General features: G+C 38.3%; 1 non-coding gene across 1 annotated transcript; it reads left to right on the forward strand.

The window, feature by feature from the left end:
• The first annotated feature begins 2,859 nt into the window (after positions 1–2,859).
• Positions 2,860–2,932, forward strand: TRNAE-CUC. Its single transcript has one exon. It is a non-coding gene; the product is annotated as a tRNA-Glu (tRNA).
• Positions 2,933–12,399: the final 9,467 nt, after the last annotated feature.

The following is a 12,399-nucleotide window of genomic DNA, read 5'->3' on the forward strand; positions in this document are numbered from 1 at the left end:
GCTCACGGGCCCCAGCTGCTCCGCGGCATGTGGGATCCTCCCGGACCCGGGCACGAACCCGCGTCCCCCGCATCGGCAGGCGGACCCTCAACCACTGCGCCACCAGGGAAGCCCCAGGAAGCCTTTAATCAATGTTTGCTAGAGGGTAACATAATCAGCATCCAAACGCTTTAAGCATTATCTTTGAATATGAAGGATATTTGGACTAATGTAAAGTGTCTTCAAGCTCCAAGAGTCCATAATTGTGGGCTAATTGTCTGTATTACTCATTGTTCATCACTAACCACTTGAAATCTTGTAGGAATGCAATATGATACAGTCAATGTGCAAAACAGTATAGCAGTTCCTCAAAAAATTAAACATAGAATTACCATTTAATCCAGCAATTCCAATCCTGGATATATACCCTAAAGAACTGACAAACAAGTATTCATACACCCATGTTCATAGCAGCATTATTCACGATAGCCGAAAGGTGGAAGCAACTCAAGTGTTCACAGACAGAAGAATGAATAAACAAAAGGCGGTATATACATACATACAATTCAGCCTTAAAAAGGAAGGGACTTCTTCGGACTTCCCTGGTGGCCCAGTGGTAAAGAATCCACCTTCCAATGCAGGGGACATGGGTTCGATCCCTGGTCAGGAACTAAGATCCCACATGCCTCAGGGCAACTTAGCCCGCGAGCCACAACTACTGAGTTCACGCGCCTCAACTACAGCCTGCGTGCACCACAACTACAGAGCCCACGTGCTCTGGAATCCGCGCACCACAACTACAGAGCCCACGTGCCCTGAAGCCTGCGCGCCACAGCTAGAGAAGAGAAAACCCACCCGCCACAACTAGAGAGAAGCCCGCGCACCACAAGGAAGAGCCCACTCACCCCAACGAAAGATCCCGCATGCCTCAGTGAAGATCCCACGTGCTGCAACTAAGACCCAACGCAGCCAAAAGAAATTAAAAGAAAGAAAATAAAATTTAAAAAAAGAAAGGGACTTCTGACACATGTTTCAACATAGATGAACCTTGAGAACATTACGCTAAGTGAAATAAGCCAGCCCCAAAAGAACAAATATTATATGATTTCATTTATATGAGGTACATCGAGCAGTCAAATTCATAGGGACAGAAAGTAGAATGGTGGTTGCCAGGGGTAAGAGGAGGCGGCAATAGGGAGTTATTGCTTAATGGGAATGCAGTTTCCATTTGGGAAGATGAAAAAGTTTGGGATATGGATGGCAGCGATGGTTGCCCAACGATATGAATGTACTCAATGCCACTGAACTCTACACTTAAAATGGTTACAATGGTGAGTTTCATGGTATGTATATTTTACTACAATAAAAACGTTTTAGCATCTTAACTAGAGTGTTAGTGTTTACTGAACCTTTATGTAGAGAGGCAAAAATCTGTATGATCGACATAATCTGAACACAGTAGAAAATGCATTTAATCATTTTTCATATCTTCTGGAAAGACAGAGCCGTTAAGAGCACAGGTCTTCAGAATCAGGGACTTAGGACTGAACCCAGGCCTTGTGTTTTTTTTTTTTTTTTTAGGCCTTGTGTTTTTTAACTTGTATAATGAGGAGAGTCTGACATCTTTTTATCCACTTTCAGCTCTGGGGCAGGATAACATTTTAGGTGAGCTGCACATGTAATGACAGTCCCTTGATTAGTCATAGGATAAATGGGATAAATGGGTGGATTTATCCCAAAAATGGATATTGGATCACATGGAGAAATGGCTGCATAAATGAGTGCCCCTTCTGTAGGCTCAACTCAACATAATAATTTGGGTGTGAAAGACTGGCCTCCTCAAATCTCCATAAAGATAAAATCTCCCTCAAAGCGTTGTTGTAATGATTAAGTGAGGTAAAATGTGTAACTGTTAAGTCCTCATTTGGTAGAGGTTATTATTATAGCTGTGCACCACGTAGCTTGGCTCAATTACTAATGTTACTTTCTCAATGCAGATAACTGAACTCTTTAATTCCATTTAAGATTTAATTCTCTCCCTTAACCTTTTCCACTATCACCAAGGAATGGGGTTTCCCAGTGCTGTTACGTCTTGGCTAATTTTTCACTTCTGTACTCCCTAAAAGAATTTAGAAAGATTATGAACCCCACGCAGGTTTTAAGTTGCCTTCTAAAACGTTTTCTCACAAGTTTAAATAGCTGCAAATGATATAATTTCAAGCTTATTGAAAAATGTCATTTTAAAATTCAAAATATTTTCTCATTCCTAAATGTGTCCAACAGATTCTAAGGACAATATCCATTTGATTCACAATTATTATATTAGTTACCTAGTGCTATGTAACAAATTGTGCCTAAACTAAGCAGTTTAAAGAAACCATTTATTTTCTCACAGATTCTCTGGGTCAGATCACTCAAGATCTCTCGCAGGACTGCAGTCAAGGGGTCAGCCGGGGCTCCAGTCTCATCTAAAGACTTGACTAAGGAGGATCTGCTTCCAAGTTCACTCACGTAATTGTTGGCAGGATTCAGTTCCCTGTGGGCTGTTGGACTAAGGACCTGGTTCCTTGTTGGCCAGTGGCTGGAATCCTCCCTCAGTTCCTTGCCACATGGGGCTCTCCATAAGGCAGTTCACAACATGACAACTGGCTTCCCTCAGAACAGGTGAGAGAGGGAGAGAGGGAACAAAAGAGGATGCACAAGATCCTCTTTTGGAAGAGAAATCACAGTCTTTTGGTCACCACAGTCTTTTTCTAATGTTGGAAGCTGCATCCCATCACTTTTGCTGTATATTCTCTTTGTTAGAAGTAAGTCATTAGGTCAATACATTCTCAAAGGGATGGGATTACACAAGGGTATAAATACCAGCAGGCAGGGAATTCCCTGGTGGTCCAGTGGTTAGGACTCTGTGCTCTCACTGCTGAGGGCCCAGGTTCAATCCCTGGTCGGGGAACTAACATCCCACGAGTAGTACAGCTGAAAAAAAAAAAAAAAACCCCAGCAAGCAGGGATCACTGGGGGCCACTTTATAGAGCCTGCCTATCACTATTATCAATTTTTAAAAATGCTTGAAGATTCATCTTTAATTGTTAGAAATTTTATCATTTCTTTTTCTCCTTGAACTCCTAATTCCATTCTATTATTCTCCTCTGAATCTTATTCTAATGTAATATATTTTTATACTTGGAATTATTTTATTGATTTCCTTATCATATATCACCATAAGAAAAATATGCATGTAAATTAAATTTTTAATTAAAAACGTATCCTATAACCATATGGTTTGGGGGATTGTCTCTTTCTAAGACTAGTTATCATTCATTTATTGTCAGTACTAGTATGATGACTAGTATTGTTAATCAAAGCTATATGAACTTGTAATTAAATTTGATAAATAACTATTGAATACAAAAGTAAAATGCCATTGGAAATGCATTGCTTAATACAATGGGGTTTTTTGGGGTTTTTTTTCGTTAGTCCATTTCCCCTTTCTTGAGTATGACGTATGCTTAGAATGAGTCAGGGCCACTAGTAAATGAGGAGCTAGTAATGTTCATTGATGATAGTAAGTGCCTTCTTTTTAGGGAAATTCATATCGTATTCCCATTAAACCAATCTAAATTTAAAGGTACATAGGAAGGATAATAAATGAGCAGAGAAATGATTGATGAATGATAGACAGCCCAAGTAAAATTAATAGGGATTTAGAGTATCCAACAAACTTTTGGGGACAGTTAATAAAAATGTTTCCTCTGCAAGTTTGACTAAATGTTCATGTAAAAAGAAAACACCTTCTTCCTAAAAAGGGAAAAAAAAAAAAAAAAATCTGAAACCCTTCCCTTTACACTAGCAGCACAGCAAAGATGGATTTGCAGAGGACACAGAAGAGAACATTTGTAAGAGAGGAAAACCACATTTCAGAGTTTCTCTTTTTTCCCCTAGAAATTTGTAATAACCAGAAGGACTAGAAGTGAGCAACATGATACAAAGTACGTTACTTTCAGGGCTCTTCACTGAAACTGCATGCTTTGACTCGATATGGACTCTGTTCAACAGAGCGACCCCTATACTCGGAAGTGAGGCAGTCAGCATCAGGTTCACACACACGTTTGACAAAACTATAATTTCTGCATTTGGTTATAAAGGACCATAAGTGGTGTGATAAAGATATCGCGGCTCATTTGGGAATAAATATGGAATGCTTTCATTTTCCAATTATTGCGACCAACTATCTTATCTAATCCCTTTCATGCTGGGTGGCAGGACTATTGGTAAAAAGTCTCCCTTGTGTGACTATGACACTTGAGTACTGAACAAAGTATCAGTGTTACAGAGCTCAGGTCCCAGGAAATGCTGATGGGAATAATGTGATGGAATTCACACAAAAACAGGTTAGACTGGGTAATTCCTTTCAGTCTACAGGTAGAGACTTTAAAGTCTCTGCCATGGCTATTAATCCTATCTGCTCCTTGCTCCCTCACTTGTAATAGCTGACGTCTGCTCTCTCTACCCCTCACTCCACAGGCCTGGGTTTAAAACCAAGGCCAAGCCTTTCCTAGTCCTCTGATCTAGATATAGTCTCATTCTGGAGCTACACATGACCCTAGCCACACTAGTTATTCCCTGACGCTTTTTTTCTAACAGCCTTCCAATTTGAGAAAGGCAATATCCTAGTGAATATCCTAGAAATAATGGAAATAGAATTACCAGGGTATGGGCCTTATTAAAGTGCTGTGCTCCAGTGGAGTTTGCCCCAACTACCTTAAATGGACTAAAGACATCTCCCCAGAAGAGGTCAGATGTACTGAAATTAACTTCCTCATACTCTAAAGCTTAGTATTTCAGAAACTAAAAATCAGAATAAGCCTAGACTACAAAGAGTAAAGAACTGTCCATGTTTGAAATAAAGAATCCCAGTGAAACAGAGGCAGTAAGTGAGCTGTTGATGAACTTTATTTTTTTATTTAAGAAAAAATTTTGGTTGCACCGGGTCTTAGTTGCGGCCAGTGCGCTCCTTAGTTGTGGCATGCAAACTCTTAGTCGAGGCATGCATGTGGGGTCTCTTCCCTGACCAGGGATTGAACGCACGTACCCTGCATTGGAAGGCAGATTCTTAACCACTGCGCCACCAGGGAAGTCCCCTGTTGATGAATTTTAAATATTTGTAAATGTTGACTCTGTTTTACAGTGTGGGGTAATCTGTTATACAGACAAAATTTTCTATTCTATCCAAAAAGAGCTTGGAGTGCTGTGAATCATACAAACATAGTAGAAGTCTATCGAACTGGAAATGGCATTCAGAGATCTCAGGGCTTAAGAATGATTATCTAAGACTTGTGTATTCCAAACATGATTTAATTGAAATTAGGAAGCTTTAATTGGTAAAACACATGAAATAAAATGAACTGGAGGTTGAGTATTGTACTTGAAATTGCTTTTATCCAGAAAGGGGGTAGGGCTGTGAATGTATTTGTATGAAGCTAATAGTGGTGTGAAATAAACTTTTAAAAATAATTTTTTTTTTCTGAAATCAGAGGTAAGCTCAAAAAAGTAAAAAAGAAATGTCATAGGCCACAGGAGAAGAATAGGAACTTCAAAGGGACTTCAAAGATAGGAAATAGACAAAGAACTTCAAAGAAATAAAGGAGAAAAAAAATGACAGTTTTAAATTTTATCTAGTTTTAAATAAAATCTCTGGTTTTACAAAGATAGGGATTAAACCAACCCTCCCATCCCTTTTGGTAGAAAAATGATTTATGAATTTCAGGATTTTTTTTTAACACTCCAAATTTGGGTATTTTATATTAAACATATTTTAAATACCTAAAGATACAAAATATTCTACAATGAGTCTGGAAGATTTAAATTTTTACCTTAATTTTTAAAGAAATATAGTTTTATTGGTTTTCTCAGTAATGACAAGCACAGTTACTAAAAAATACCAAATTGGGAATTGGGATATGGTATGTTTGATGGCATGCACAAATTCAGAATCATGTACTAAAATTAAATAGTTAAATTTATGTAATGAAAAACATGAGGCTTCAAATGAAATGTATTGTGCTTGAAGTATGTAAATACTTGTACGTTTTGTGAATCAGTTCTAACACAAGTTAGGAAAATTGAAAACTTCTTGAATCTACAGAAAATTTTCTGTTTTGAAATTGTGAGTGAAGTTTAAATGTTTAGCATTTGACATATTTTTTTAATATACATAGTGCAGGTTAGAAATTAGGGCAGGATTTCTATGTTTCAGTCTTGGGGCAGAATTCCAGGAAACCTCAATCTTTGCTCTAAAGGTCTTCAACTGATTGGATGAGTTACAGATGGTAATCCACTTAAAGTCAGTTGTTGTATGTTTTAACCATTCTAGCAACGTCATAGACGTCATAGCAACGTCTAGACTAGGGTTTGCTCAAACAACTGGGCACTATAGCCTAGTCAAGTTGAAACATAAAATTAATCATCACAATGATCAATTTAATTAAATGTTATTATCTAAATAAAATGTTATTTAAACAAATTCTTCTTGGTTGGCTTTTGTATGTTTTAGTTCACAAATCATTAAGACAATAAATATTTGTTTTTATTCAAAGGTCTCATAAATTGGAACTCTATACTAGAGATCTGTAATTAAGATAAACATAGTAGAAATATATATGATATTTTGGCCCATACATTGAAAGAGGATTTCAGATTATCTCAAGGGCAGCCTATATTTACATGTATCCATCTTTGCTATTCATATAGTATTCCAAGATATCAAGATAATCTTTGATCATCCTAATGGAAATGAGAGATATACGTGTATGTATGAGTTCTCCTTACGGCACTGTACAGAAAATGCCTTCTGACAGAAGTCACCTCATTCATTTCCCTTATTTCAGGGTTCCCAGTCCTGTACTGCCTGTTGTCTAATACCTGAAACTGTAAGCAGTAAGCAATTGTATATCATGTGTTACCATTTTATTAAGAAAATGAGACATATACATGTATGTATGAATTTATATTACAAAATTCAGTAGCAATATAACACATTACTTAAAAAATTATTTCTTGAATTCACCTGGGATTATCATCCTAGTGAAAATAACCAGAAAGCTAGAAAAAATGGTTATGGTAAAGATAGTCAACGTTCCTTTTTATAGCTGCATAGTACTCCATTGAGTGACTATATCATAGTTCATTAAACCAGTTCCTGACTTATGAACACTTGGGTGATTTTCAATCTTTTGCTATTGTAAATAGTACTAATATGAACAGTCTTTAAAAATGTCTTTCATAATTTCACCAGTGTAACCTCAGGATACATTTTTAGAAGTAGGATTGATTGGCCAGGGATCAGTGAGTATATACTTTTGTTAGATATTGCCAAATTTCCCTCTGCAGGTATTTTATCGTTGTTTTATTCCACCAGATATGAATGAGTGCCTACTTTCTTACAGTCTCACCAATAGAGTGTGTTGTCAAAGTTTCGGATTCTTGGCAACTTAGTAACTGAAAAATGGAATGCGAACTTGCATTTATCTCATTATGAATGAGGTTGAGCATTTTTTATATGGGTAAAGGACACCTGTTTTTCCATGTTTATGAATTGCCTGTAGCTTTCTATAGCTCATTTTTCTATAGGATTTTTAGTCTCTATTTTTAGAAACTCATTTTGTGAGCTGTGCTATCAGCTGCAGATATTTATTCCCAGTTTGCTCTTTGTCTTTCTAGTTTGTTTGTGACATCTTTTGCCATATAAAGACTTTTTATTTGTATGCTATCAGGTTTATCTATTTTTCCTTTTGTTTTTGAATTTTGAGTCATAGTCCTGAAAGTTTTTCTCGCCCCTAAGCTGAAAAGAATATACCCATATATTTATTGAGTACTCCTATTGTTTCATTTTTTATAATTAGATCTCATATCCATATGGAATTTTTCTTGGTGTATGGTGTGGGAAATGAATCCAATTTTAACTTTTCTATATGGCTTTGCAGTTATTCAAACACCACTTTTTTGAAAGTCCTTTTTTTCCAATACTCTAAAAGGTTGTTTTTATCTTATACTAAATGTTCCTATGTAACTTGATGTATTTCTGGATTTTCTATTCTGTCTGATTGATTTGTCTATTTATTCATGAAGTAGCACTATTAATTTTAGAAGTCTTATGTCTTTAACAACTGTAATTCACAGTTATTTTCTGTGACAAAGAAAAAGTCACAGATATTTTTCCTGTGGAGCGACCTCAGCTACAGCTCCTGGCCTTTGAAGGCTTTTGGTTTCTGCCTTTTCTGAGCCTGGATGCCAACCTTGCATTGATGCATGAGCCCCAATATCCTCATAAAAAATTCATTTTTTGGTTTTGGTAGTCAGAGTCGGTTTCCATTTCTTACACAGAAGCTCTTACTGTGGCTCTATCTATGTATTTGCCATGATTTGTTTATCTAAATTAAAGGGATGCCTTTAACAGTAAGAACGTTAGTCGAAGTGAGGGAGGAAGAAGGGGACACGTTGACAGTCTGGGAAATGGTGAGTATGTGTGTGGGACATAGAACAATACTAAATAGAGAGGGCCTTGGTCTTCCTTTCACAAAAAGTGAAGAGAACCATTTCTCTGCATTAAAATTGCTTTAACTTATTAGGACAGAAATAGAAATTAAAATGTTGGTAGCTATACTTTTAAAAGAAGCATATCAAAGATTACATCAGGGCTTCCCTGGTGGCGCAGTGGTTGAGAGTCCGCCTGCCGATGCACGGGACACGGGTTCATGCCCTGGTCCGGGAAGATCCCACATGCCGTGGAGCGGCTGGGCCCGTGAGCCATTGCCACTGAGCCTGCGCGTCCGGAGCCTGTGCTCCGCAATGGGAGAGGCCACAACAGCGAGAGGCCCGCGTACAGCAAAAAAAAAAAAAAAAAAAAAAAAAAAAAAAAGACATCAAAAATAATTCCAGCTTGAGGAGACCTGAGAGGCAACAAGATCACTGCTCCTTCCCGAGGCCAGGCTTGGAATCTTACAGAAGCATCTTAACTTCCTTCTGGGTTTAGCTACAGGCCTAAACTTCTACAGCAAGCCATAGTTTTCTTTCTAAAATATAGATGGGGTCATATTACTCCTCTGCTTAAAATCCTTGAATGTCTTTTTTCCTTATAGGATGAAATTAAACTTGACTTTCATGAAGATGCTTCAAAATCCGGCCTCAGCCTTGGTTTCCATACTTTCTTAACAACTACCGTATCAGACATGCATCCTAGTAATAGTAGTAGTAGCACAACAATAGAGCAGTTGTAGTAGTAGAAGTAGTTTTGTAGAAATAATTGTTACTGACCTGGGTTCTTGGACTCTTTAGAAATTGATAAGAGGCCAGGTGAGGGGAGGAGCGGTGGGTTAGGCCGAGTGGTGGCTTAGGTGGGCTGCCCACCCCCTTGTTGGTGCTGTGTGCAGGCATCACACGCAGTACACTGCTTTTGCTTCCGGCACCTCAGAAGTGTCAGCTGGGTTTTGGTCTTTTTGTATGCTGTTGTTCATAATATGCCCCAACTGCACATGCTGGACATGCATACAATTATTTTTAGACCCTTACAGTGTCTTTGTATTCTGTTGCTCAAGGAGATGTTTGTCCAGGTGCAAGCACTGCAGCAAAGGGTCTCAGGTCCCAGGTCCCAGCCTGTCTGAAAATGAGTAGCAATAGCTAGTAGTGGCGGACTGTAAGACCATAATTTCTATGAAGCTATTACTACTATGACTCTTTTACACATATTAGTACTTGAAATGCTTGCAGTTTTCTATAGTTCAACATACCAATTCGTGTCTGTACTTTTTTTTTTTTTTTTTTTTTGCGGTACGCGGGCGTCTCACTGTTGCGGCCTCTCCCGTTGCGGAGCACAAGCTCCGGACGCGCAGGCTCAGCGGCCATGGCTCACGGGCACAGCCGCTCCACGGCATGTGGGATCTTCCCGGACCGGGGCACGAACCCGTGTCCCCTGCATCGGCAGGCGGACTCTCAACCACTGCGCCACCAGGGAAGCCCGTGTCTGTACATTTTTGCATGCTTTTGCATAGGCCACAATTTCTTCCCATTCAGCTGGACTGATATAGCTCCTCCTCCCACTCTTTCTGTACCTATTCTATCGCAGCTCAATCTCTTTACACATCTGTCTCTCCAGATAGGAGTGAACTCAGTTGAGATCATACTTTATTGTTTAATACTTAAAGCTTAATGTAGTGCTAAATGAATGAGTACAAATCCTTTTAAGTATTATGGCAAATCCCTTTCTTTTTTTTTTTAACATCTTTATTGGAGTATAATTGCTTTACAATGGTGTGTTAGTTTCTGCTGTATAACATGAATCAGTTATACATATTCATATATCCCCATATCTCTTCCCTCTTACGTCTCCCTCCCTCCCACCCTCCTTATCCCACCCCTCTAGGTGGTCACAAAGCACCGAGCTGATCTCCCTGTGCTATGCGGCTGCTTCCCACTAGCTACCTGTTTTACATTTGGTAGTGTATATATGTCCATGCCACTCTCTCACTTTGTCCCAGCTTACCCTTCCCCCTCCCCGTGTCCTAGAGTCCATTCTCTAGTAGGTCTGAGTCTTTATTCCCATCTTGCCCCTAGGTTCTTCATGACCATTTTTTTTTTTTAAGATTCCATATATATGTGTTAGCATACGGTATTTGTTTTTCTCTTTCTGACTTACTTCACTCTGTGTGACAATTCTGTCCATTTTTAAGCATTTATTGAGTCACTTAAAGATGAAAAGATATAAATAAATTTTTACTGATCTAAAAAAAAAAAGATGAAAAGAATCCCAAGAGTAAGATCTCTAGATAACAAAATTGCTTTATCAAATCCTATAGGTATATTGAAAGCCTCTTGTTCTTAAACTTATTTAAATCATATCTCTGGGGTTAGGAGTTGGGGGGAGGGTCTCTATGTGTGTAAAATTCCTCAGGTGAATCTGATCTGCGCCCATGGCTAAGTACCATTGCTCCAGGAGTTTGCTGAAGCAGGTGGAGGGAGAATTAGAAGCTAATATATAAGCCAAGGAACCTGGTTCATCTTCCACGAGCACAGGTTTTTCTCGGAGAATTAAGAAATCCAAAACATGATTTTGTATTAAAACAAATTAGCATTAATTATGAAATAAATGGCAAACTTCAAGACAAAACAGAAGCATCAAACAAACACAAACCACATTCACCCTGTGGACTTTAGAAACACAGCTACTGTACCCACCTTCCAGGATAAGAAGAAAGAATTGTCATTGGACATGATATTTCAATTCCAAATTTGGCAGATAGACTCTGTCTTAACTTCTCATCACCCTTCTTTTAAACTTCATGCAGCTTTAAATGAACTGGTTGTATGTCCTCACACCACAATGAAAAAAGCAGGTTGTTTGATATTTTCAGATGCAGTGGTCTTATCCTCCCATTATAACAAGCAGCACAAGCTCGGGATTGGAACCCTGGTCTTGTTACTAACTCCTTGCCTGATATTGGGTAACCTTTTCCCCCTGGGCTCCTGGATTTCTCATTATAACGATGGGAGATGTGAGATATGCATAGAAAGCAGTTAGCATGGTGATGGGCACTTGTGTTTTTTTCAAATGGAAATGGCTCTCAGACACATTTGATCATGTTATTACTAGAAAATGAACTTAGCAATCATTTACAGTGGTAGTAACTTACTTGTGCAAAAATTAAAACGAGTCCTTTGCTTGCAGAATTTCCCACCATCTAGATTTTACTCATTGCATCTCCAGAGTATTTTAACCTGTTTTTTTGTTCTTTGTATTTCCTGGAATTAGCTGTTGAACCTCAGCTTTGGATTCCAGGGCTTTGATGAGATTCACGCCTACTGTTTTTGGTATGACCACCTCATAAGTGGTGGTCTGTTTTCCTATCAGGAGGCATATGACAGATCCGGTTGTCTCTCCTTTAGTGATGTTAGTAACTATTGATTATCCATACCTGGATCCAAATTCACTGCGATGCAAAATGGTGACATTCTAACTATCTCCGACTCTTTATATGTATTAGCTGAAATATTTCTATAAAGATAACATACCTTCATCCACTGTTTGGTTACCCAGTAGTACTTTGATTCTTTACACATTTCAATTCAGCATAAGAACAGGTATCACTACTGAATTCTTAAACGAAGCACATTAAAGCTTTAAAGGATTTTCAATTTAATTTAATTCAACACTATTTTTATGGATGAAGAAATAAATTGAAAGAGGTTAGATTAGTTTTCTAATTTCTAAAGGCTCATTGGTAGTTATTAGAGTCTCAGCAGGAAACAGGATAATGTGAGGTGGATTTATTTACAAAAAGACTAACTGCAAAGGTGTGGAGGGATTATAGGGACGTTTGAAGGTATTGCGCAGTAACTTGGAGCCAGCAGTTTCAGAGCCATCATCAT

This window comes from Phocoena sinus, chromosome 12, assembly GCF_008692025.1.
Source record: "Phocoena sinus isolate mPhoSin1 chromosome 12, mPhoSin1.pri, whole genome shotgun sequence".
In the NCBI taxonomy this organism is placed as follows: Eukaryota; Metazoa; Chordata; class Mammalia; order Artiodactyla; family Phocoenidae; genus Phocoena; species Phocoena sinus.